The sequence below is a fragment of the Globicephala melas genome, chromosome 3 (assembly GCF_963455315.2).
Source record: "Globicephala melas chromosome 3, mGloMel1.2, whole genome shotgun sequence".
In the NCBI taxonomy this organism is placed as follows: domain Eukaryota; kingdom Metazoa; phylum Chordata; class Mammalia; order Artiodactyla; family Delphinidae; genus Globicephala; species Globicephala melas.
In genome coordinates this window covers 137872003-137898062 of record NC_083316.1, presented here as the reverse complement: position 1 = coordinate 137898062, position 26060 = coordinate 137872003, and the positions used below count along the sequence as shown (strand labels likewise).

The 26060-nt window shown below is 37.7% G+C and overlaps 2 long non-coding RNA genes across 2 annotated transcripts in view; one reads left to right on the top strand and one right to left on the bottom strand.

Annotated features, from left to right (window-relative positions):
- The window catches only part of LOC132597026 (uncharacterized), a 256998-nt gene that overhangs the window by 121572 nt on the left and 109366 nt on the right, over positions 1–26060 (top strand). Inside the window, exon 4 of the long non-coding RNA XR_009563318.1 lies at positions 16368–16479. This is a non-coding gene — a long non-coding RNA (uncharacterized lncRNA). The remainder of the gene's footprint in view (positions 1–16367; positions 16480–26060) is intronic.
- LOC115844288 (uncharacterized) overlaps positions 16621–26060 on the bottom strand; it is a 34797-nt gene continuing 25357 nt past the window's right edge. Inside the window, exons 4-5 of the long non-coding RNA XR_009563316.1 lie at positions 20875–20951; positions 16621–19109 (exon numbers count right to left, since the gene is read on the bottom strand). This is a non-coding gene — a long non-coding RNA (uncharacterized lncRNA). The remainder of the gene's footprint in view (positions 19110–20874; positions 20952–26060) is intronic.

The window sequence follows — 26060 nt, the reverse complement described above, 5'->3', positions numbered from 1 at the left end:
AAATAAGTATCAGAGGATTGATGTTACATAGAATTTCATGACTACTTTGTCAGAAGTCTCTATTGTTTAGAAGTCTAGTATTTCATATTGGTCCTCAATAGGCATTTATCACTGAGCATCTCAAATGTCAGGTAGAAATCATGCCTCTCAGAAATTTACCCCAAGTTTGAACTGCCAGTCACAAGTAGTGAGGCCAGCTATTAATTCAACCTTAAAATTCATCTTTAGAACTGAAGCAATTCATTCTTTGATATGAAGTTGCCATAAGGAGTACATTTCACCCCTTATTATCTTTCTGTGTTTTAATTTGCAAAGATTGTCTAATGATGTCTTTTTCTCCCTGTGGTTTAGTTTTGATTTTTGGCATTTTGTTTTCCTGTTAATATCCACTGAATAGGATGATCTACCTGTATGCCCTTGCTACCAGCTTAAGGATTTCACTGGAAACCTATTCTGAAGGAAATATCCTAAGCAAATATATGAAAAGTAACATCGTATTTACTTTACAAGCACAGTCTCATATATAACATTATATTAGTTAAGATCAATTAGGAACCTATGTGTTTTATCTCATTACTAGCCTAACACGAGAGTCTTTTTAAAATGTAAGTGCCACCAAGCTATTAATTTCCTTGAATCTGAGTACTATGATGATAAGACAGTGGTGCTGTGGTTGAGATAGTTTTATGAAACTTTATAAACCTATGCTGTGAGTCTTTCTTTAGAGCCTTCCGATTCTATGGCAGCAAAAATTTTATGTGGATCACATCATTCATTTGCAAATAGCTTTTCTGGAATTACGTGACTCAAACTCAGTAAGATGTTGCTTTCACCTACATGAAAAAAATCTTCATATTTAGCCTAAATCCAGGTAGACTATATATGAGTTACTATTTTAAATGTCTTGTGCATTTTTATTGTTTTAAAAATGTATTAGTTTTAAATGGTCAGGCAACATGCTCAATGTCATGTATCATAAATAATTTTGTCATCTTTGTATGAGGATTTTTTCTCAGATGAACGTTTTCAACAGGGAAATACAAAATCTGGGCGAGTAAAGCTACTTCTCTTTTTTAGAGAAACATTTTTTAAAATAATATAGAATGAAAGCAGAATATTTGTAAAACAGAAGTTAAAACCTAAGAGAAAATACAAATATCCATAAACTCACATTTAGCAATAACCAGTAATAATATTTTGATTTGTATTTTCCCTTCATTTTTATGTTTATCTAAATTTATACATACCCACATAGGCACACATATGCATACACAGATACAAGACTTTAAAACAATGTTTAGTGAGTTAAAAAAATGAGTTAATACAGTTATAACTTTAAAACAACTTGGAAAAGTTTACCACTATATCCAGTAGTATGCTGAAGCTGGCTTCTAGTGGCTCTTGAGACCCTATAGTTTGCATTTTTTCCCTCCAACTCTGAATTTAGTGATATCGTGTTGATAGACTGAAATCATGCATGGTGGTAGTGTTTATGCCATGGAAATAGACATGTGCTACAGATGAGAGAGCTGGTTATTAAGCATTCACCATCACATCATACTTCCTCATGTAATCAAGTTTTCTATGACATTTATACTTTTTTTTAAAACATCTTTATTAGAGTATAATTGCTTTACAATGGTGTATTAGTTTCTGCTCTGTAACAAAGTGAATCAGCTATACATACACATATATCCCCATATCCCCTCCCTCTTGCGTCTCCCTCCCACCCTCCCTATCCCACCCCTCTAGGTGGTCACAAAGCACCGAGATGATCTCCCTGTGCTATGTGGCTGCTTCCCACTAGCTATCTATTTTACATTTGGTAGTGTATATATAGGACATTTATACTTTACTTTCTTCTCTTGTCATAGGAATGGGAGGTAACAGTGACAGCATGTGATTAAAGTAGGAGAGAACAAGAAGGGAATTTTGAAATTTTTATGGGAGGAAAATAAACTGAGCAGAAGTCATAAAATGTTGCAGTGAAAAGTCTTTTGAGCCAGTTAATCCTGAGGTTTTTAATGTTCTCTGAGTTTGATCAATAAGAGATTCATACTTTAGCACTTGGTTATCTTTGCTTTCTGCAGTTCTCTCAAAGCTTCATGGCTATTATTTATATCTCACCAAGACTGTAAACTCTTGGTTCTGCTTATTTTATGTTTCCTTCCTAGCATAATACCCAATATATATTTGTTGCTCTATAAATTTCTGTATGTAAACAAATAGCTTCATTTAAATAAAACCATATTTTATCAAGTGAAAGGTAAGACAACATCAGGAAATTAGAAAAAAAACAGTGCTCTGGAGTTTGATACTTGGTTCAGCTAGCTGGGATCAGATAAATTTTAGGATGCATGACATTGAAAGTAAGAGTAAACCAACATCATGCTTTTAAAAAGTGGAAGTATTTACTCAATACTCAAAAAAGAGTATTTGGGTATATATTTATATTTTCTTTTATGCCCCCAAAGATATAAAAGTTCATATGATGTCATAAGTACCTGTTCAATCTCTCATTCTGCCTCTCTTCATATGTAAATGCACTCTCCCTATGGATTTGAAAGATGGTTTTCAGCAGGTTCAAGAAATGACCCATCCCTAGTTAAGATTCAGAATGAAGAGTATCTTACTTGTCCCAATCTCAGTAAAAATTTCTAAAATTAAAAATTCATTGTGATCGGAGTGGCTTACATCCTAATCACACCCTTGAATCAGTCCTGATAGACATGGGGATGAGCCTAGGTTTAGGTCTACATGTAAAACCCTACTCAGACAACTGGACATAACCCTAAAGGAAGTCTAAAGTTTTAAGAAAGGAGATTGGGTGTAAAATAGAATTGTCTACTCAACTAATAAGTCCTATAGCTTCTCTGTACTTCAGGTTTCTCATCTTTAAAGTAGAAGTAATGAAACTCAAAAGGATTTTAAAGTGTCTGTCTAGCACAGTGGCCAGACCAACGTAGTGGTCAATTAAAATTATTTCTGGGGCTTCCCTGGTGGCGCAGTGGTTGAGAGTCTGGCTGCCGATGCAGGGGACATGGGTTCGTGCCCCGGTCCAGGAAGATCCCACATGCCGCAGAGCGGCTAGGCCCGTGAGCCATGGCTGCTGAGCCTGCGCGTCCGGAGCCTGTGCTCTGCAACGGGAGAGGCCACAACAGTGAGAGGCCCACGTACCGCAAAGAAAAAAAAAAAAAAAATTATTTCCATATCCCAATCAGATGCTGTGTGAAACAACTGTCAAAATTTTACTAATTGATTTAACAAACAGAATATTAAGAAATTGAATCCAGTGAGATAATGATGGAATAATGTATCATGACTAAGTATTTTTTTTAACTTTTTATTTTATATTGGAGTATAGGTGATTAACAATGTTGTGGGGTATTTTTCACATAATGAAAATTTACAGGTTGGCTGGGCTTAAGCCATGCTGCAGTAACAAACTGCAAAAACCTTAGGGGTATAATACAACAGAAGTGTCTTCATTGCTAAGATCAGTCTGATATAGGTCAAGTGTTTTCTCTTCCAAATAGTAATTCAGAAACCCAAGCTATTTGCATCCTGTGGCCGTAGTTCACCCTGGCTTTATCCGGCCAGCAGTAATAGACATGAAATGTAAGTGTGACTTAGAGATAACCTGGAGGATCAGTTAGTATGTGTTATGACCATGTCTGGAATATTATGAATCATTTATGCCCATAGTCCATTTGCCAGAAATTAGTCATGTGGCCTCAACTGCAAGGAAGGCTGGGAAATAGACTGCCTTGTGTCCAAGAAGAAGAAATGATACGGTGAGTATCTAGCCAGTCTCTACCATAGTCCCCTGTACATCCTTCTAAATCCTATCCAAACCAAATCCCTTCCTTCCATATATGTAAATAGTTACCCCTTCACAATGATGACAGCTCCAAATTCTACCCAGGCCCTGAACCATGCTGCTCAGTCCTCTTCATAAGGTCTGGGTTTAGTTAGTGGCCTAGGGACTGGTAACCTATGAAATAAAGATAAATAAAAATGAAACTGATCTGCCCTCCACGTCATATATTTCAATATAAAATGGTGAAACTGGGTGAGGATAATGACAATAAATCTTTCCATTCAAAAACTGGAAGAATGAGAAGAATAAAGCAGTCATTGGTCCATGGAAATTTGAATAGCCTAACTCCTGCTCTAGAAGATTAGATACTGAAGGACAGATAACAAAGCCTGCTTAAGTTTCAAATACTCAACGGCTTTTTAAGCTTCAGGTATATAGTTTATCTGGCAATACAGTTCCCTCAACTAGACAGTAGCTTTCCGATATATTTAAATCTGCTAAGCTTCATATAAGGAAACTATACCCAGAGATCTTTCCTAGACACAATTCTCATATCCAGTTTATTTCTGTGCTTTCTCACTCCCATGCCTCTCCTCTTTCTCAAATTGAATGGGAAGACACAGTCCCTAATTTGATGTGTTCTCCGAGTCACTGAAACCCCTCAGTCTTTTAATCGCATTCCTTACATTTGTAGTCTGAGAAACTCTCTGTTCCTGTACTCCTCATTCACTTTCATCTATGTTTGAAAACTGACCCATTCTTTCCTGGGAGTTTTCTTCATTCCTGCAATATCTTCCCAAATGGGCACAATAAAAAACTAACACCAAATATTTGCATTCTAGTCTCAGTTCTCTTTGTTTAGAACTGCTGTGTGGGGCAAAGAAGTGTTGATCTGTGGCAACACTTTTACCAAAGCTTTGACTGTGAATACCATTGATTGACATATTTGCAACTTCTGATATTGAGTCTTTTAAATGACTGCTGACCAACTGATAAGCAAATGCTATTTAATTCAGGCTTTTCTGAAAGCAACACTACATCTCGTGCCAAATTTTCTGTTAGTCAGAGTAGGCAGTCAATGGTGGAGTTGTAAATTCTGAAGGCTTAGTGGCTTATCAGGGAGCTTATTTCTCACATTGAAATCTGAGGCAGGCCAGGGGGCTGTCTTCCAAGTGGTGATGCTAGAACCCAAGCTGCTTACGTGTTATGTCTCCATCATGTTGAGGCCCAGGGTCAGCCTCATGTCATCCACCAGGTTGACAGGGCAGGGGGGTGTGGGGATTTCGTGGCGGTGGGAGAGGAATTGGATGAGACATTCTGCTCCTAGACCTGGAAGCAGCACATTATCACTTCTGTCCATGTTCTCTTGGCCTGAACCAGCTGTATAACCTAAGAACAAAAGAGGCTGGGAAATGTGGTCTTTCTCTGTTTCCATGAGACAAAATGGGACCAGTGAGCATCTAGCCAGTCTTTTCAATAACAAGAAAGAAAGACCATTCTCAAAAAATCAGTTCAACTAATACTATTCAATGATAGTATGCCGAATAGGAATTCTAGAACAAGCAAATTTGTGTGTGTGTGCATGTGTATGAGAGTATGCACATGCATATGAGCATTCATGCATCTGAGTAGGTATTGTGGACATTTAATTCCTTGGCAGTTGCTGATCTTGTCACTGGCTACCTCTGCAATGTTGTTATTCCAAAAGAGGAGACTTGATTCCAGCATAGACAAACAGATACGGCTTTCAAAGTTGTTCAACAGCCACAGGCTGAAGCCTTTAGCTACATAATTTCACAGAGTCATCAGTAATCTTTATGCTTGCCATGCCTGCGATTGTCAAGCAGAACTTCTGAGGGTGAGATAACACTCTTATTACATGGAAATACCCAGGGATGCAAAGAAAGAAACAGGGGAATTTCCAGTGATGTCTTCAATGCTCCTGGAGCACCTGCTGCTCTTTTTCTGTTTACTGAGTAAGAATACTCTAGTCTAGGCTGTAGGGTTCCTTCTTTGTCCTTTTTGACAGGGCTCAGTCTTTTATTTTTAAAAGTGTGTTTCCTTTTAAAATAAAGAATAAAAGAGATGCATCTCTGGTTTAAAAAGTCATCAGTTAATAAGTGATGATGAAGCGCCTTTGTCACTCAGCTATTAGTCACATATTTTCTCATGTTTAACAAAAATGGAATTTTCCCCATTAGTTATTAGTGACATTTAACAAAAATAATTATCACCCTTATACGGTTGTATTAGCAGTTGAAAGTTCTATTTTAGCCCTTTTCTATGAAACCAGCAGGATGGAGTCTTAATTTCTTAGGATGAACCAGTTTGTCTTAACCTTGCCAAATAGAGCAAACTCGCTTGCGTTTTCATTAATAAAGTAAGCACCTGTGTTGTTGAGAGCAGCAGTGTGGTGGTTCTGTCCACCTTTATTTTCTTCTCCATAACACAAAGCTTCCACAGTTCTGAATCATCACATCGGTGCCTGTTCCTAGATAGAGTAACAGTTGGGTAGATCACCCTAAATCAGTTCTCACTTGTCCTAATGGTTCAGAGTTGGCAGACCAGTGATTGAATCCTAGCTCTGTCTCGTACAGGCAGCCAGAATAACCTTGGGTCAATCTCATTACCTCTCTAAGCTAAGGATTTTTCATTTATGAAATGGGGTTAATAACAGTATCACACCTGCAGTATAATAAATACTCAGTGATATTAACTTACATTATTCAACACATGTTTTCCTTCTAATCTCATGTAGTTCAGTGACAGACTTAAGACTTAAGTTTATTTGAAAGAACCGACTACAGATTTATTTGTAAAGTGCTTACTGTTTACCAGCCCTGCAACATGAGAGAAAAACAGTCTCTGCCTTTTAAAAACTTGCAGGCCAGTGGAGAAGATGGGTGGGTAACCAGATGATTGCAATATGGTAATTCATGATGTTGAAGTAGAACAAAGGAGTTGATGATTCATCTTGTTAGTGTAGGTCTGAGAAAACGGCAAAGAGGAGGAAGAATTTACATGAGATGTTGAAGGATGAGTAGGGGTTCACTAGGTGACTGAGGCAAGGACATCTTAAGCAATTGTGCATGGGGCTTGTGCATGGGGCTGGTGGTATGACAGAGGGAGATGCTGGGGAGTTATAAGTAATTCACTGTAACATTGTCCATAGACTGTGCGTGTGTATCAGAGTAGCAGGAGATGAAACCCCTTGTGCCATTTAATATACCAAAGTGGTAACGTTGAAGGACTTTAAGCTTGAGTGAAATCTAATTTGCCGAAGTTTACTGGCAGCTTTTCTTAGGGAAATCTCCCTTATCTTTAATCCAGGTAAGCAGAGAAAACAAGGGGATGACAAAGGCAGAAAGCTAATCTCCAGTCCTCAGAATCTAGTTTTTGGAATGAAACATGCATTGATAGATGTATTTACATAGTAAATATATTTGAGAACATACTGTGGGTGAAAGAATTCACTTAGTACAGTGAAAAACAGGCATCATTCCTGTGCTTGAATACTTCTTATGATCATAGTTTCAGTTTTACTATGTACTGTCTTATAACATGTTATAGCCTAATTTTTAAATTAATATGTAATATAGTGTATATACAAACATATATTCATATATAAATTACAAATGTGTATATAATATATATAATGTTTATATCCATATACATGTATATAAATATAAATTTCTATCATCTATTTTTTATCTATCTATCTCTCTGACTAGATATTAAGTTCCCCAACAGCAAGGACTGTGTATAACATTCTTTTGCTTCCCCAACAGTAAATATTCCACAAAAATTGTTAAATATATAAATTTATGAGTTGCGAATAATCACATAGTTAGGAGAGAATGTTTGTCTCTTTCAACCCTGCCATGTCTTTTCCTTGGTTTCTGCCCAGGATTTCTTGTATTATATTTTACACTTTCCATTATTATTATCTCCTTGCTGTCTAAGAGTCTAATTATGTTGGGCTCGGGGAAGCATAACGATTTAGTAAACATAATATTGATGATACTAACTTTTATTGAGTGCCAACTATATGTTACATTTCCTTGTTTATTAATTTTACACCATAGTCTTACAAGGAATTATTGCTATCTTTTTATAGATTACATATCTTCAACCCAGAGAGGTATGCAATTTACCCAAGACCACACAGCTAATATGCTGCAGGAACCAGGATTCTAATCTATGATAAACTATCTCAGAAACTTTCTTAGTGTATTATTCCAGAGTTTACAAAGCACTTATGTGCCTTATTTCATTTGAACCTCACAACTTCTTGCTGTGGTATATAGTTACCAGATTTTACAGAGGAAAGAACTGAGACTCAGAGAGGAACAGTGACTTCCTTATGGCATAGAATTGAAAGATGGTAGAAAATTTCATTCTATCCACATTTTCTTTTTAGCTACACTCTGGTTATTCCACAAAGCTCTGTTGGATAGACTACTTTACTACTAGAATGTTATAGGCAACTCTGGATATTTGAGTAAATCAAACTGGCCATACAGTTTTAAGGGGAAAAAAAATGTAAATAAGTTCTTCACATCAAAACAGAAATTTATATTAAGGTTAAATAGTTTTAATAAAAACATTTTTTATTTTAATAGACTCTTCTCATTTAAATACAAATCCATTATAACCATCCACACAGCCCTTTAATGAGAAGCAAATTAAGTTGTTTGAAAACAAACTCGGTAAGCTGTGTTTTTCCATTGACCAGTGGCAGAAGGAAGAGAAAGTGATTGTGGCCGGCATTTGGCTGACTAAAGCTAATGGCATTCAGTCTTGTGAAATGGATATTAATGATTCTACAGTGTTTAACTTGGTTTGCTCTTGATGGATTTTCCACTTCTGAATTAATGTCTGTCTACTCTTGATTAATTTATAGTGATTGTACTTTGAGGCAGTTAATTAATTTCTTTCTAAAGTCAAATAGCATTCACTGTGATGAAGGCAGTCATTTTGATTTCTCAGAAAAATAGTCCCTAAGTGCCTCAAGTATAGATCTCACAAAGTTAGTAGGAAAAGTTTTTCATTCAGGAAGCCTCCACCAAAGCCAGAGAAGCCTTGTCATAAATCTCATTTAGAATCTTATCCTGTAACTCCACAGACAGAGCTATTTGAGGTATATGTGGTAGTGTCTGAAACCAAAACCTTTCCCTAGCTTGTGTATAAAATATTTTTTAAAATGTCTTCGGAAACCTTCAAGATGGTAGAGGAGTAAGATGTGGAGATCACCTTCCTCCCCACAGATACATCAGAAATACGTCTACACGTGGAACAACTCCTACAGAACACCTACTGAACGCTGGCAGAAGACCTCAGACTTCCCAAAAGGCAAGAAACTCCCCATGTACCTGGGTAGGGCAAAAGAAAAAAGAGAGAACGGAGACAAAAGAATAGAGATGGGACATGCACCTTGGGGAGGGAGCTGTGAAGGAGGAAAAGTTTCCACACGCTAGGAAGACCCTTCACTGGCAGAGATGGTCGGTGGGCAAGGGGGAAGCTTCGGAGCCACGGGGGACAGCGCAGCCACAGGGGTGCAGAGGGCAAAGCGGAGAGATTCCCGCACAGAGGATGGGTGCCGACCAGCACTCACCAGCCTGAGAGACTTGTCTGCTTACCCGCCGGGAAGGGTGGGAGCTGGGAGCTGAGGCTCGGACTTCGGTCGGATCGCAGGGAGAGGACTGGGGTTGGCTGCGTGAACACAGCCTGTAGGGCTAGTGTGCCACAACTAGCCGGGACGGAGTCTGGGAAAAATTCTGGACCTGCCTAAGAGGCAAGAGACCATTGTTTTGGGGTGTGCGAGGAGAGGGGATTCAGAGCACTGCCTAAATGAGCTCCAGACACAGGTGCGAGCCGCGGCTATCAGCATAGACACCGGAGACGGGCGTGAAATGCTAAGGCTGCTACTGCAGCCAACAAAAAGCCTGTGTGCAAGCACAGGTCACTATCCACACCTCTCCTCCCGGGAGCCTGTGCAGCCTGCCACTGCCAGGGTCCCGTGATCCAGGGACAACTTTCCCAGGAGAATACACAGTGCACCTCAGGCTGTTGCAATGTCATGATGGCTTCTGCCACCACAGGCTCGCCCTGCATTCCATACCCCTCCCTCCCAGCCACCCCCAGCCTGAGTGAGCCAGAGCCCCCCTAATCAGCTGCTACTTTAACCCTGTCCTGCCAGGGTGGGGAACAGATGCCCTCAGGCAACCTACACGCAGAGGCAGGGCCAAATCCAAAGCTGAACCCCAGGAGCTGTGTGAACAAAGAAGAGAAAGGGAAATCTCTCCCAGCAGCCTCAGGAGCAGCCTCTTAAATCTCCACAGTCAACGTGACGTACCCTGCATCTCTGGAATACCTGAATAGACAATGAGTCATCCCAAAATTGAGGCGGTGGACTTTGGGAGCAACTGTAGAATTGGGGTTTCCCTTCTGCTTCCAATTAGTTTCTGTTTTATTTTGATCTTAGTTTAGTATTTAGAGCTTATTATCATTGGTAGATTTCCTTATTGATTTGGTTGCACTCTTCCTTTTTTTTAATATATAAATACTTTTTTTTCCGTTTTCTCTTTTTGTAAGTGTGTATGTGTATGCTTCTTTGTATGACGTTGTCTGTATAGCTTTGCTTTTACCATTTGTTCTAGGGTTCTGTCTGTCCGTTTTTTTTTGTTTGTTTGTTATCATTGGTGGATTTGTATTTTGGTTTGGTTGCTCTCTTCTTTCTTTTGTTGATTTCTTTTATTATTACTTAAAAATTTTATTTTTAATAATGTTTTTTATGTTTTATTTTAATAACTTTAGGTTTTTATTTTATTTATTTTTCTTTCTTTCTTTTTCTCTCCTTGGTAAATTGTAAGAAAATTGAAATCATATCAAGTATCTTTTCCAACCACAATGCTATGAGACTGCATATCAATTACAGGAAAATATCTGTACAAAATTCAAAGACATGGGGGCTAAACAAATACACTACAAAATAACCAAGAGATCACTAAAGAAATCAAAGAGGAAATCAAAAAATACCTAGAAACAATTGACAATGAAAACACGATGACCCAAAACCTATGGGATGCAGCAAAATCAGTTCTAAGAGGGAAGTTTATAGCAATATAATCCTACCTTAAGAAACAGGAAACATCTTGAATAAACAACCTAACCTTGCACCTAAAGCAATTAGAGAAAGAACAAAACAACCCCAAGGTTAGCAGAAGAAAAGAAATAATAAAATTCAGATCATAAATAAATGAAAAAGAATTGAAGGAAACGATAGCAAAGATCAATAAAACTACAAGGTAGTTCTTTGAGAAGATAAACAAAATTGATAAACTATTAGCCAGACTCATCAAAAAGAAAAGGGAGAAGATTCAAATCAGCAGAATTAGAAATGAAAAAGGAGAAGTTATAACTGGCACTGCATCAATACAAAGGATCATGAGAGATTACTACAAGTAACTATATGCCAACAAAATGGACAACCTGAGAGAAATGAACAAATTCTTAGAAATGCACAACCTTCCAACACTGAACCAGGGAGAAATAGAAAATAAAAACAGATCAATCACAAGCACTGAAATTGTAACTGATTAAAAATCTTCCAAGAAACAAAAGCCCAGGACCAGATGGTTTCACAGGTGAATTCTATCAAACATTTAGAGAAGAGCTACCACCTATTCTCCTCAAACTCTTCCAAAATATAGCAGAGGGAGGAACACTCCCAAACTCATTCTACGAGGCCACCACCACCCTGATACCAAAAGCAGACGAAGATGTCACAAAGAAAGAAAACTAGAGGCCAGTATGTCTGATGAACATAGATGTAAAAATCCTCAACAAAATACTAGCAAACAGAATCCAACAGCACATTAAAAGAATCATACACCATGAGCAAGTGGGGTTTATCCTAGGAATACAAGGATTCTTCAATATACGCAAATCAATGAATGTGATAAACCATATTAACAAATTGAAGAGGAAAAACCATATGATCATCTCAGTAGATGCAGAAAGAGCTTTCGACAAAATTCAACACCCAGTTATGAGAAAAACCCTCCAGAAAGTAGGCATAGAATGAGCTCACCTCACCGTCAACATAATAAAGGCCACATATAACAGACCCACAGCCAATGTCATTCTGAATGGTGAATAACTGAAACCATTTCCTCTAAGATCAGGAACAAGACATGGTTGTCCACTCTTACCACTGTTATTGAACAGAATTTTGTAAGTTTTAGCCACAGCAATCAGAGAATAAAAAGAAATAAAAGGTATCCAAATTGGAGAAGAAGAAGTAAAACTGTCACTGTTTGCAGATGATATGATAGTATACGCAGAGAATCCTAAAGATGCTACCAGAGAACTACTAGAGCTAATCAATGACTTTGGTAAAGCAACAGGATGCAAAATTAATGCACAGAAATCTCTGGCATTCCTATACACTAATGATGGAAAATCTGAAAGAGAAATTAAGGAAACACTCCCATTTACCACTGCAACGAAATGAATAAAATACCTAGGAATAAACCTACCTAAGGAGACAAAAAACCTATATGCAGAAAACTGTAAGACACTGATGAAAGAAATTAAAGATGATACTAACAGATGGAGAGATATACCATGTTTTTGGATTGGAAGAATCAACATTGTGAAAATGACTGTACTACCCAAAGCAATCTACAGGTTCAATGCAATCCCTATCAAACTACCAATGACATTTTTCACAGAACTAGAACAAAAAATGGCACCATTTGTATGGAATCACAAAAGACCCTGAATAGCCAAAGCAATCTTGAGAAAGAAAAATGGAGCTGGAGGAATCACGGTCCTGGATTGCAGACTATACTACAAATCTACAGTAATCAAGATAGTATAGTACTGGCACAAAAACAGAAATATAGATCAATGAAACAGGATAGAAAGCCCAGAGATAGTCCTATACACATATGGTCACTTTATTTTTGATAAAGGAGGAAAGAAGATATAATGGAGAAAAGACAGCCTCTTCAATAAGTGATGCTGGGAAAACTGGACAGCTACATGTAAAAGAATGAAATTAGAACACTCCCTAACACTATACACAAAAATAAACTCAGTGGATTAAAGACCTAAATGTAAGGCCAGACACTACAAAACTCTTAGTGCAAAACATAGACAGAACACTCTATGACATATATCACAACAAGATCCTTTTTGACCCATCTCCTAAAGAAATGGAAATAAAAATAAACAAATGGGACCTAATGAAACTTAAAAGCTTTTGCACAGCAAAGGAAACCATAAACAAGATCAAAGGACAGCCCTCAGAATGGGAGAAGATATTTGCAAATGAAGCGAGTGTCAAAGGATTAATCTCCAAAATTTACAAACAGCACATGCAGCTCAATATCAAAAAAACAAACCACCCAATCCAAAAATGGGTAGAAGACCTAAATAGACATTTCTCCAAAGAACATATACAGATTGCCAACAAACATATGAAAGGATGCTCAACATCCAGTAATCGTTAGGGAAATGCAAATCAAAACTACGGTGAGGTATCACCTCACACCAGTCAGAATGGCCATCATCAAAAAATCTACAAACAATAAATGCTGGAGAGGGTGTGGAGAAAAGGGAACCCTCTTGCACTGTTGGTGGGAATGTAAATTGATACAGCCACTATGGAGAACAGTATGGAGGTTCCTTAAAAAACTAAACATAGAACTACCCTGTGACCCAGGAATCTCACTACTGTGCATATACCCTGAGAAAACCATAATTCAAAAAGAGTCATGTACCACAATGTTCATTGCATCTCTATTTACAATAGCCAGGACACAGAAACAACCTAGGTGTCCATCGACAGATGAATGGATAAAGAAGACGTGGCACATATCTACAGTGGAATATTACTCAGCCATAAAAAGAAACAAAATTGAGTTATTTGTAGTGAGGTGGATGGACCTAGAGTCTGTCATACAGAGTGAAGTAAGTCAGAAAGAGAAAAACAATTACCGTATGCTAACATATATATATGGAATCTAAATATATATATATATATAAATATATATATGTATATGGTTGTGAAGAACCTAGGGGCAGGACAGGAATAAAGCGACATAGAGAATGGACTTGGGGAGGACATGGGGAGGGGGAAGGGTAAGCTGGGACGATATGAGAGAGGGGCATGAACTTATATACACTACGAAATGTAAAATAGATAACTAGTGGGAAGCAGCCACATAGCACAGGGAGATGAGGTCGGTGCTTTGTGACCACCTAGAGGGGTGGGATAGGGAGGGTGAGAGTGAGACGCAAGGGACAGGAAATGTGGGGTTATATGTATATGTATAACTGATTCTCTTTGTTATAGAGCGGAAACTAACACACCATTGTAAAGCAATTATACTCCAATAAGGATGTTTAAAAATAAAAATAAATAAATAAAAAAAAATAAAAAGTGTTGTAAATTGTTTGCTTGAGGACATGACAGTGTAGGTGAAAGTGTTTTAAAGTACTTTAAGATTTTTCCCGGGAGAGAGAAAATAAGATATTATAAAGAGAACAGTGAATGTAAAACCATTTAAGTCCAGATATTTTTTCTAATACTAATTGAGTCTCTGATCTAACCTCTTCTGTAAGTCAAATAGGCATTATATATCTGCCCTACAGATTTAAAATCTTTTGCATGAATCATGTGACCTTTAAAGAGTATATTATAAAATTTAGGTGTGCAATATAATTTTTACTATTTTCCTGGGTAACAGTTCTTAACTGTTGAGTTGTGAATATTCCCTTGCTCCTCCCAAAAATCAGTTTATTTGGAGCAGTGTAGGAGTTGAAGGTCATTCCCAGTTCTATCATTCCACTGTTGTGCATGTTATTAGACAATAAGCAAACGATGGATCCTTTCAGATCTTAAGTTCATTGTCTATTAAGTAGATATTAATTTGTCTTTTAAAATTGTAACTTCTCTTGTAAGCGTATTTTCATAGGATTTTAAACAATAAATGCTGACATTCCATTGCTTAGCAAAGCTGTACTGACCAGTGATTTAGGACTTCAGATTTGGAGTTCTCCAGACCTAGGATCATATCTGTGGCCCTCTATTATCATGTGTAAATCCTTGGGCAAATTCCTAAATTTGCTGGGTTTAAGTTTCCTAATCTGTAAAATGTGGCTGGCAATGGTAACTTCCTTGTACCCCTGTTGAAAGGATTCAATAAAGTATTGAATGTCAAGGAGCCAGCATAATTCCTTGCCTCACACTGCTCAATTAATGATAATACTTCATATAATACAGTTTCTAAAAATATTTGTTTATTTATTTGGCTGCAGTGGGTCTTAGTTGTGGCACACTGAATCTAGTTTCCTAACCAGGGATCGAACCCAGGCCCCCAGCATTGGGAGCGAGGAGTCTTAACTACTGGGCACCAGGGAAGTCCCAATAGAGTTTATTTTTGTAGAGAATCACTTTTCAGATAATTTCAGTAAACTTAACCCTCCAAGTTGTCTAAAAGCCGGTTGAGGCTCAGCACTCACCGGTTCTGATCACAAAGTAGCTGAAGGCATTGGCCTTGTAGTTCTCACTGTAAGCTGTCTGTGGACTGCACATCCCACTTTTCTGATTTGTTGTGTACATCAAACCTTGTGTCAGATATCACCATCTACATATATTCCATTGGGAGAATTGTGGGGTGTTTTTTTCCCCTAGATACCTAAATATGTCTGGCACTGTCCTTGGTACTGTGCAAGGACACAGTATTAAGTTATGTGAGGCATAACTTAATAGTGGCATAATTTTACAAATGGAGAAAGTTAAAGAAGTTAAATGATTGTCCAAGGTCACACAGCTGGTCGGTGGCAGAGTTAGTGTTCAAACCAAAGGCTGTTTATTCCAGCCCTGCACAACTTAACTTGATTGTGCATCTGAAAACAGTCAGTTTCATAAACATATACATTAGATAGCTTTCTGGAAATATGTTTACCCAAATGTTAACTGGGATTATGATATTTTTGGAGGTAGGATTTCAAATGAAATTTGGTTTCTTCCTCGTACTTCTAAAATACTTTTAAATGCTTTTTCCAATGAGTATATGTCTACTTTTACAAAATAATAAATTTTAACTGACTAGTTCATAGTGAGATTTCATGTCATTTCAGGTGATCTACAGGAACAGAAAAAGCTATTCACTCATTTCAGACTGGTTTTCAGCCTTACTGTCAAGCTGGGCAGATAACTATTGTTTGTGCAAATAGAATTCTGTTTTTAGAAAGGGTGACTCATTATAAAGCTGCATGATTTGTCTGTCCCCACAGTCTGAAAATAAATGTGGAAGGACAACAATAGAAAGAAGCCACAATGCAACACTTGTTTTGGCTTCAAACTTTGAAAGCTCTCTTGGCTGACATTAACAGTAGTTTCATTTTCTTTTTTAAGTTGACAGAGGTTGCTTTGTAATTAACTTATATACCCAGAAATTTCTAGGGCCCCCAAACTGTGGGCTCTGTGAAAGCAGATGGTGAAAATATGTCTCTTTTTTTTTCTTTCTGACAGTAAAGTCTCTGAGATGTCTCCAGTGCTCTCCTTCCAAGAAACTGCCCATTTCCAAATTTAGCCTACTGGGGAGCAGCAAAAAGAGAATGGGATTCAGAGTCAGAAGACCCAGGTATGAGTCTTGGCTTTATCACTAATTAGTTGTGCCTTTGGTCATATGTTACAATTTCTCTGCACATCAAATTCTTCATTATTTATTTATTCATTTAACAAATATTTATTGAATTCATGTTATGTGCCAATTATTGTTTACGTGCTGGGGATACAATGCTGATAAAAAAAATCAGTATAGTTCATGATCTCTTACAGTCTCCATTCTACTGATATAGGAAAGACCTGGTCAAATATTCACAATGAGGAACATAAATCTGCAAAGTATAATAAATTTTCCAAAGAGAACATTCCTATAATGGTACTTGTGGGAGGGGAAGAGTTTGAGGAAGAGTTCTCTGAGAAGGTTATGCTTAGCTGAGATTGCAAGAAAATGAAAACCAACTAGGTAGAAGGGTTGGGGGAGAGGGAAAGGGAGTAGGATAGGAAAGAGTATTCTCCGCAGAGGTAAAAGGCATGCACATGCCCTGTGGGAGGAGAGAGTGTGGCCTATTGAAGAAACTGTGTATAGCTGAGAGCTCAGTGCAGGTAGAAGAGTGATACAGGTAAGGATGGACAGGTAAGGAGGTGAGGAAGGGACAGTGGTGCTCGTCAAATGTTCATTTACTCACATGTTCCATACCCCTCCTCCCTTTCGGTTGGGTGAGCTGTATGAATAATGTCACATTTGTGCTGAGGGATTAAAGTCCATGCAAAATTACCTCGTTCCTATTCCCATCCTGTGATGAATGAGGACACCTTGTATTGATACGGCAAAGCCTCCAAAGCTAAACGGCCCGGATGTAACTCACTGTCTGGAGGACAAGTGATCTGGAGGGACGAATAATTTTGCAGACTTCGAGTAAATAAAAAATAATAATTTGCTATGTTAGGCCACTGACATTTTGGGGTTGTTTTTTACTGTAGCACACCATAACCTAACCTGACTATTACAGGTGGTCTCTGGCTACTTGGGGCCTTACAGATCAAATGAATAATTTGGATCACTTTTCTGAGACCAATGGGGAAGTACTGAATTATATTAAAAAGAGCAGAAATTCTTAGGTATTTTTCTTTGAGAAAAATCATTCCATAATAACTACTTGAAGGAATGATGAGGAAAGTGAGGGTAAGAGAGTTTTGATAACTATAAACTAAGAATCATAGCTGCTCTTATCCTCGCGAAATATTGAAGAGTCCAAATAAGAAAAATTCAATCTGGAATTCTGCCAAATGTGAATCATCAAACAAATATTCTGGATTTTTGTCTTGAATCTATTGTCTGTGCTGCTGCTTTCCCTTAGCCCTAGAAGCCAGCATCTTTGATCGATTGCTGTTTTCTGTGTGGTTGTAATCCACATACTGAAAAGTAATTCTGTGTAATTGGTTAGGCTGTTCTGCCCTGCCGTCAATAGCAATTTGGTATTTATGGATTTGAGAGTGGAACATTGCTTAATGGGAAAGTCCTTGAACGTTTCAGAATCGAGTTTTCAATCTCCACCTCTGTTGAGATGCCAATATGTGTTACGTTAACTCAATCAGAAATAAGATATTCCCATTTCTTTGTCTTTTGCTAATCGGTGAAAGTTTGGATTGATAAGTGCATTTAGAACCTGGCTGAGTAACATAGTAAATTTTAGATAATGAGATTTTATGATATTTGTTTTGATGCTATTTCTACAGAGCAAATAACGAAGAATCTTGATTCTATGCTCTGTGAAGTTAATAAAGACAGAGGGACATTTAATCAACAATGTACAAAAAATAGTACACATTATGTTTTAGATGCTCTGTTGGGGGGAATAGGCTGACTAGAAGCAGACACAGCCCCAATCCTCCCTGAGTTCACAGTCTAGTAAGGAGATTGTACAACTGTAGCTATCTTCTTTGGTCAAATTTGCTTTTATCAATGAGGGAAAGGTAACCTAACTTGTTACTGTTTATTAACCACTTAATAGATAGTAGAGCTTCTACTAGGGCATTTTCAATCATTATTTAAATTTTAATACTTCTCATGTAATTTTTATAATAACAACACAAATTTTCCTCTGTGTGCTAGATAATGTGTTAAGAGTTTTCTATACATTATTTCAGTGACTCCTTACTACAGCCCTGGGAAAAAGGGGTTATTAACCAGAGACATGCCTTGATGACCTCAGTTACATGTGATATGCATCCCATCTCCATGCTCTTCTTCTGCTACCATGCATAGCATCCCTTTAGGATTATCTCCTCCAAAGTAACTAGTTAAGATGACTTTTAGACTTATATCTAAAACTGTATTCAACAGAATGCTGTGTAGCAGAATGTTATTGGTGTTTTGGAAAATAAGCTTCCATAAGTGTACCCAAAAGAAGTTTGGGTACAAGGTACAAAGTTACAAATATCTTTTTACCACATCCCTTTATAGAAATTCTGTTTGTTTTGCGTACTTCCAGAAGAAGACACGGTATGCAGCATTTTCTAAAGTTATCTGATTGAAGTTGTTTGTTTCATGGGGCATCTCATAGATACTGTTTTCTTCAGAAAACACATTAGTGTGTGCTGTCCAGCACACTCTTCTGTCTCCTGAACTTGCTTCATGCTCACCATAAAAGGATCAGAGATCAGAATAGTACTGTCCATTGTAGTTGAGGAGAGGCCAGAAAATCCCTGAGGGGAGAGAAGAGCTCTTTTATTGTTTCCTCCTTGGTCCAGCGTAGTACCTGCGTGACATCTTCCATAGGTGTAAGGGTATTTTAAAACCATCGAAGACTTAACTACTCCCTTTATATCAACTAGGGTTGCAGCAGCAGCAGAAACCATCTATAGCTGCTTAACACAGAAAACAAATGCACTGAAAGGAACTGAAAGGACATTAAAGAGCTTAGGGAATTACTGAGGAGGCTGAAGAATAAGGTTTGGGACTGTATGTCCTGGGTCAGTGCAGATCTGCGGGAGCACTGTGGTCATGAAATCCTGGTCCCTGAAGCTTGTCATACTGGTCCCCAAGCTCAGCACACTCTGCATTGCCAGCCACATGGCTGTCACTGATTCCTTGGGAAGCCAGTCCCCCTACATTTACCACTGGAACAGCGGAATCCCTCCTGGTTCATGTGGCTCTAGGGTCAGTTCATCCAGTTGGTGAGGTTGGCTCTTGTACCTGATTCATGGCTACAAAAGGAGGCGTCACAAAATAACCGTACCATATTCATCTTTCATAAGGTAGGAGACAGTTTTTGCCTTGCAATGCGCACAGTTCAGAAAATTAGACAGCTAAAATGAATGTATTGACAAATTTATCATTTTCTGTATAATTTTCCAAATTAAAATACACAGTTATGTTGTCTTAGTGAACTGTACGTGACCTTGTAATTTTTATGCCCATTTTTGAGAGTAACAGGTAAGGGCAGTACTTAGGTCAAGATCTGGAGCATGATATGTACTCAATAAACATTTGATAAATGAGTATCCATAAAGTTCAAATACATACCCAGGGCCATATTGTAGTAACAGAGTTGGGATATAAATGTAAGTCTTTTTTCTAGTCTTTGGTTTTTTGATCTCCTCATATAAACACTATTATACTATTTATAAGTAGTATTTTTCTACTACTTACAGAAGAATTAAAGATGCCATTGTGTTCTAGGCATGTGAAAAAATGCTAGAGTTCTCAGTTAGGTATGAGCTTATATGGGTAGCATGATTTTTCTTCCAATTTTTATTACTAGCCCCAATTCAACAAGAATGAATGAATCATTTGTTTTATCACATGGTTTGCACAGTTAGTTTTCTGGATGTAGAGGATAGGAAGCAAAGAAACCCTTTGGATTCCATGATAATTAGCACAGAATATCATTTGTTGAACACTGTATACATAGTATTTGGCTTTTAGATTTAAAGAGTGGCCACACTCTAGGAAAGGTAAGCGTTACCTAGAGGGCTCAGATTGGCATTCCTAACTTAAGCTACCTGAAAAATAAACATAAGTTGGTTGCCCAGAAAGTTTTCTACATTTCAGATTTTAAAAATTTCCTCAAGTTCTTGTAAGTGGCCCTGATGGAAAGTAATCTATAATAAAGAAATTAAAAATAAAAAAAACAACTGTGCTATTCTGAATCATTCATCCATGAGGAAAAATTCAAGGCTCTAATTTTAAATGATGCAACAGAAAAAATGCCCATGTGGGAGACATAGTGCAGGTGATAAGGAACGGCTCCGGGATGGCTGGGAAGGCTGGTGGGGAAGGTGACTGGGGGGGTCCCGTCATCCACGGCAGGCCCACCTTCCCTGAGCGTCACAGACCCCGGCATCTTATCATCTCAGCCCACATTTAGTAAATAAAAACCGCAGCAAGGAAACAGCTGGCTCTGTTTGTGAACTCAAATCTCACTGAAACTCAGGAACACTCTCCCTCAGGCTCTTGCTAGCAACTCACCAATATTCCTCTCCCGAAGCCCTCTCCTGAGTCCCAGTGCTGGCATCTGTGAGTCACATCTGAGCACCAAAGACTTTCTAGGGAGAAAGAAATAACTATTACCAAATTTGATCCAGAGTAATGATGTGGATGAATTAGTATCACTTCAGTTACTCTCAGTTTTCTTTCTTTCTTTTGCTTAACTCTGGATATTGAGTTTTATTTTCCTTGACAATTAAACTTTTAAAAAATTTATATACTTTTTATGTAGTAGGAGCTGGGTTTTATGTGCATTATTTCATTTAATCCATATGATAGCAAAGCAGGTTAGGATTATTATCTTCACTACACAGATAAGGAAACATGCCTGGTGAGTTATAGTGACATAATCTAGGTCACACAGCTAATAAACTCAGAAAGCAGAATTTGAATCCAGCTCCAGGTGCCTCCAAAGGGATTGAACCCAGGTCTGACTAATTTCAGACATCAATTTATACTGTCCCACTGTAATAATAATGACTATTTATTGAGTGATTCTCTATCTATCTAGTTTATTTATATATGTAACTACTGTTGATTGAGAGATGAAGAATGGAAGGGAAAGATAAGGAAGGCTAGTCACTAATATGTGTAATATGCTGTTTTCCTGCCTGGGAGGTCCTTCTCACATTCATTGCTGAGTAATTCCTGTTTACCCTTAATGACTCGAAGCTAGATATCACTAACCCTATTTTCAGTAGATGCCCCTTTTCTCTGGACTTCCATTTATTCCAGCACTTACCATAATTAATTGCCATTTAATATATATTAGTTTATAAACTCCTTAAACTATCATCTTCTGGGGAATTATGACTGTATTTCCCCCCCGCCACCCCTTTCTCAACAAGTGACAAAATACCCAGCCTCTTGAGTAAAGAACAAATTAACTGGTCACAGACTTGGTTATCACACAGGGATTCCGGGATTTGGGTCCCTCATTTTGAGGATGTATTTATATACACTAGTTTGCCACATGAGAAATAGCAATCTCTGGACTGCTATATGGAAATGGCCTTTCGTGTCCCAACCCCCCACCCCTGGCCTGCACCCCCAGACACTGTTATTTTAATTGAATTTTGAAGGTTTAAGTAAGTTCTAATACTCTTTACCATTCTATAATGATTGCAAGCCAACATGCACATTTACGATACTTTCCTAGCCCGTAAGTATTTGAGTCTGCTACTCCTGCTCTAGATATTCCTCCATTAACTTCACTATAAATTTGTGTATTATACATCTAATAGGTTAGCCCCTTTAGTTTAATGAGAATTTGGATTCAGTCCCAGAATCAATCAGTTATTCCATGTCCTTGTGTTATTTTCCTAAACCATCAGTATTATAAATGCATGAATTTCCTCCATACCATTCCATCCTCAATAGTGAAAAATAATAGCAATGACAGAACAAGCAAACATTAACTGAAAGTATCTGCCATACTGACAGTGGCCTCCCCTCTTTAAAGATGCCATTATACTGTTTGAAATTAACTGTCTCCTGAGTAAATATACCCAAGGTTAGATTATCAAATCATATTACTTCTAATGATCAATATTCCTTAGAAATGGGCATGCTGCTTATATTTAAATGAGTTTGCCTATGTTTCCTCCGGCTTGCTTGTGAGTTACTAATTAGTGATATTATTCATGTTTCAAAACAAATCAATGTGTTCTTTAGACCAATGCTCAGGATTCTTGTTTTGTTGTTGTTGTTCAAGATCTCCAAAGTGTGACTCATGTATAATGTCTTGAATTTTGAAGCATTGTCCAAAATAATCATTATGATTCATGTCATGTAACCAGTAAGGAATGATTATTTCTTCTTCCTCTCTATCTCCTAGAGAGGGCAGGCAGATAAAATGTATTACTTCTTTGAAAAACTCATGTATGATGGAATAGAATAATACTGAGGCTGATGTTCACTTACAGCTATGCTTGGAATAGTAACAGATCTTTCAAAAGTCCACATGGGAAGAAATTCTCATTGGACCCCATTTGTTGGGGAAGAGAGACATTGGAAAGATGAAAGAATTGCCCTGTGTTTCTTACTTTTCCTTAGTCATTCTGACTCATTGGTTTATAGTTGGACTGGAACCAGTACATAATATAATATATAAAAATTATATGGTGTATTAAGGCTTAAATAACAACTGGTGGGGGAAAGCATTTACCTAGGCATCTTCAAAGAGGATCATGATGATACAAAGACATTTTAAAATTAACTTTGGGAAATTATGGAATGATTTTAGGACAGTGATAATTGACATAATCACATACTTATTATGTGCCTACTGAGTATGAGTTACAGTGTTAACCACTCTAGGCCTCTCTTGGAATAAAACTGGCACTAACACCAAAAGTGCCCTTTCTGGCTTCAAGGAGTTTATAGTAGCTTACCTGTATATATATATTTTATATATTTTTTATATTTCATTAAAATATTGGTTTTATTTGTTTTCTAGTTACAAAATTAATATGTCTTACAGCACAAATTATTAGTAATTATAAGTGTAGCCCATTTTTATAAGTATACACTATATTTTATTTATGTGATTCCCCTATTGTTTGATATGATGTTATCATTAATCTTTCTGTTTTGTTAGAATAAACAATGATGTGATGGACATCCACTGAAAGTAAAAGTGTTGAGTGAAAAACCAAGCACATTATAAAAATTTTTGTACATATTGGCTAAAGTATGTTCCAACATAGACTCTACCAATTTTAAATTTAAATCAACTTGAATTCACTTTGGTATTGGTTTTTTGACACAAGGATCTTACTGTTTTTTAATAGTCAGAAAATTAACCTAGAACCATTAGCAAGTTCATCTTTCCCTTGGCAATCTGAAGTGTCACCTTTATACTAATTTAAATCTTATACTTACTTGAATCTAAATTTTCTATTTTGTTTCATTAATCAACCTGTCTATTCTTGTTGTAGGACCACATTGTTTTAATTATTACAGTTTCAAGACCAGTTAATATTGAATAAATACTTCATACATTAAAATCACGTTTTTAATTTATTTCTTGGTCAGATTCTTATCCAGATGATAGAGGAGGTCAAAAGGGGTATGATAAGGACATTTTTAATTCACACCTGCTGTAACACCTTCCAAATATAGCAATCTCACTTCTTGTGAGAATGTCACCCAATACATTCTAAATGTATGTGGACTATTTTTCATAATGTACAGAAATTTTAAGCCTTGGCAAAAAGCTTCCTGTAGTCTATTTCTTGAAGATAATAAAAGTGAGAAGAATAGTAAAATCTTATGCAAGTTTTTATCCAACATCTTTTAATTTTGTTGGAAACACAAAGGCTGTGTGACACAGTAGGTGAGTGGGTAGCAGTTGAGTTTCAGCTTACCAACTTACTAGTGTGTAACTTTGGTTAAACTTCTTAACCTTGTGAGTCTCATTTCCCAGTAAAAGTGGGGATATGAATAGTTTTTAATCTTATATCATTTTTCCAACTGGGCACTCAAAAAAGGTAGATATTATTGTTACTATTAAGTGCATTCGAATTCTCAAGTTGTCACAAATAAGAAAAATACAGGTTAGAGGAAGGCAGCTAGCTTTCTGAATATTTAGGATGGGTTTGATGGTGATAGACTCAAATTAGAAGAAAGTCAGAAAGCCATCAACAGAAAGAAAAATAAGGAAATAATTTGTTTTTCAAGCTTTATATATATTTTCTATTTTTAAAAAAATCCATTGTATAAAGCAGTTTTAAGGTTGTGTGTGTTTCTGACTGTGTGTTCTAACAGAAAAAAAAATACTTACAGTGGTTTGATGGGGTGAAAAAAGAACATAATGCTTAAGTTGGGGAGTGACTATGCCTGAAGTTTAAAGAACATGGAACCGACATTTCTGACACATTTAAGATATGTCGTATTTTTTTATATCAAATTTCAGATTTATTTCTGTATTCCAGAGGTTCCTTCCGTGATGGTGATTCAGCTGTAGTTAGGCTGTGGTGCAATATTTTATTTATTTATTTATTTATTTATTTATTTAAGGATATGTCGTATTTTGACCTAAACCTTTACATTCAGAATCCTTTGTGCAACTTTTCCAATAATGCGTGTATTATGTTAAAATGAAAGAAAGAAAGAAGAAGGAAGGAAGGAAGGAAGAAAGAAAAGAGGAAAGAAAGAAAGAAGGGAGGGAGGGAGGGAGGGAAGAAGAAAAGGAGTGTTTGTGTATTTTTCTGCCCTGGTGAGTCAGGCTGGCCAGGGTTCCAGTGCAGGCCTCAGCTCCTGGTCCAGGCTGCTGTATTGACAGGAGCTGAGACTTGGCCACTGCCCTACTTTGTCAAGGAGACTTCAAATCACAGTCCCCTGAGCCTTGCGAGAGTGGAGAAAGCAGCTGAACAGTATGCTCTGCTTGTGGTGTGAAAAATAAACCCTTGACCAAAGGCACAGGCTGCAAACTCACAAACAACCCCACCCCCAGCTTGGCGGAGCTGCTGTCAGCTCTCATGAGCTCTTCTGACTCTGAGATTCCTGGGCTCTAACAATTGCTTTGTCCCCTCAGTCCTCCCGGCTCCTCCTACAGTTGGCTCCCTTTCCTGTGAGATGAGCTGTCACAGCTGGCCAATCAGACTGCCACCCAATCAGCTACTCCTTTTACTCAGACCCCTGACTGACCTTGTTCTGTCTTTGTCTTTCCCATTCTTCTGATCCTCCGGCAGTTGAATCTCCTACCCCTGCTGTCTGATCCCACCGCTTGTCTAGTCAGCACGTTAGACAGTTTGATTAGCTGCCCCTTCCCCTCACCCTGCCAGCTCTTCCTGCTGCTAGCAGCTGTGCACAGGGCCTGCGAGTAACTCACTATCAGTTCCTTCTGACCCTCCATTAGTGCTGCTGGCTGATCAACTTAATATATTTCTCAGCAACTCTCTGATCTACTGCTGTCTCCCTCTGCTGTAGTCCTCTGATGAGCCTCCTGAAGTCTTCCCTCTCTGTCACCTATGTGATTCTCTTGCTGTTAATTGAACCGTCTGGTGTCCTGTGGCAGGCACTTTTTCATTAGCCCTTCGAGGCTAGGGTTACCTGGGTGGCTACCTATGGCAAGTAGTAACACTTGAGTGCAGGCAGAGTTCAAGCACCCATGTCACAGCTTCCCCCAAATCCCAACAGCTGGTGTTGCTGTTTGACTCCTTGTA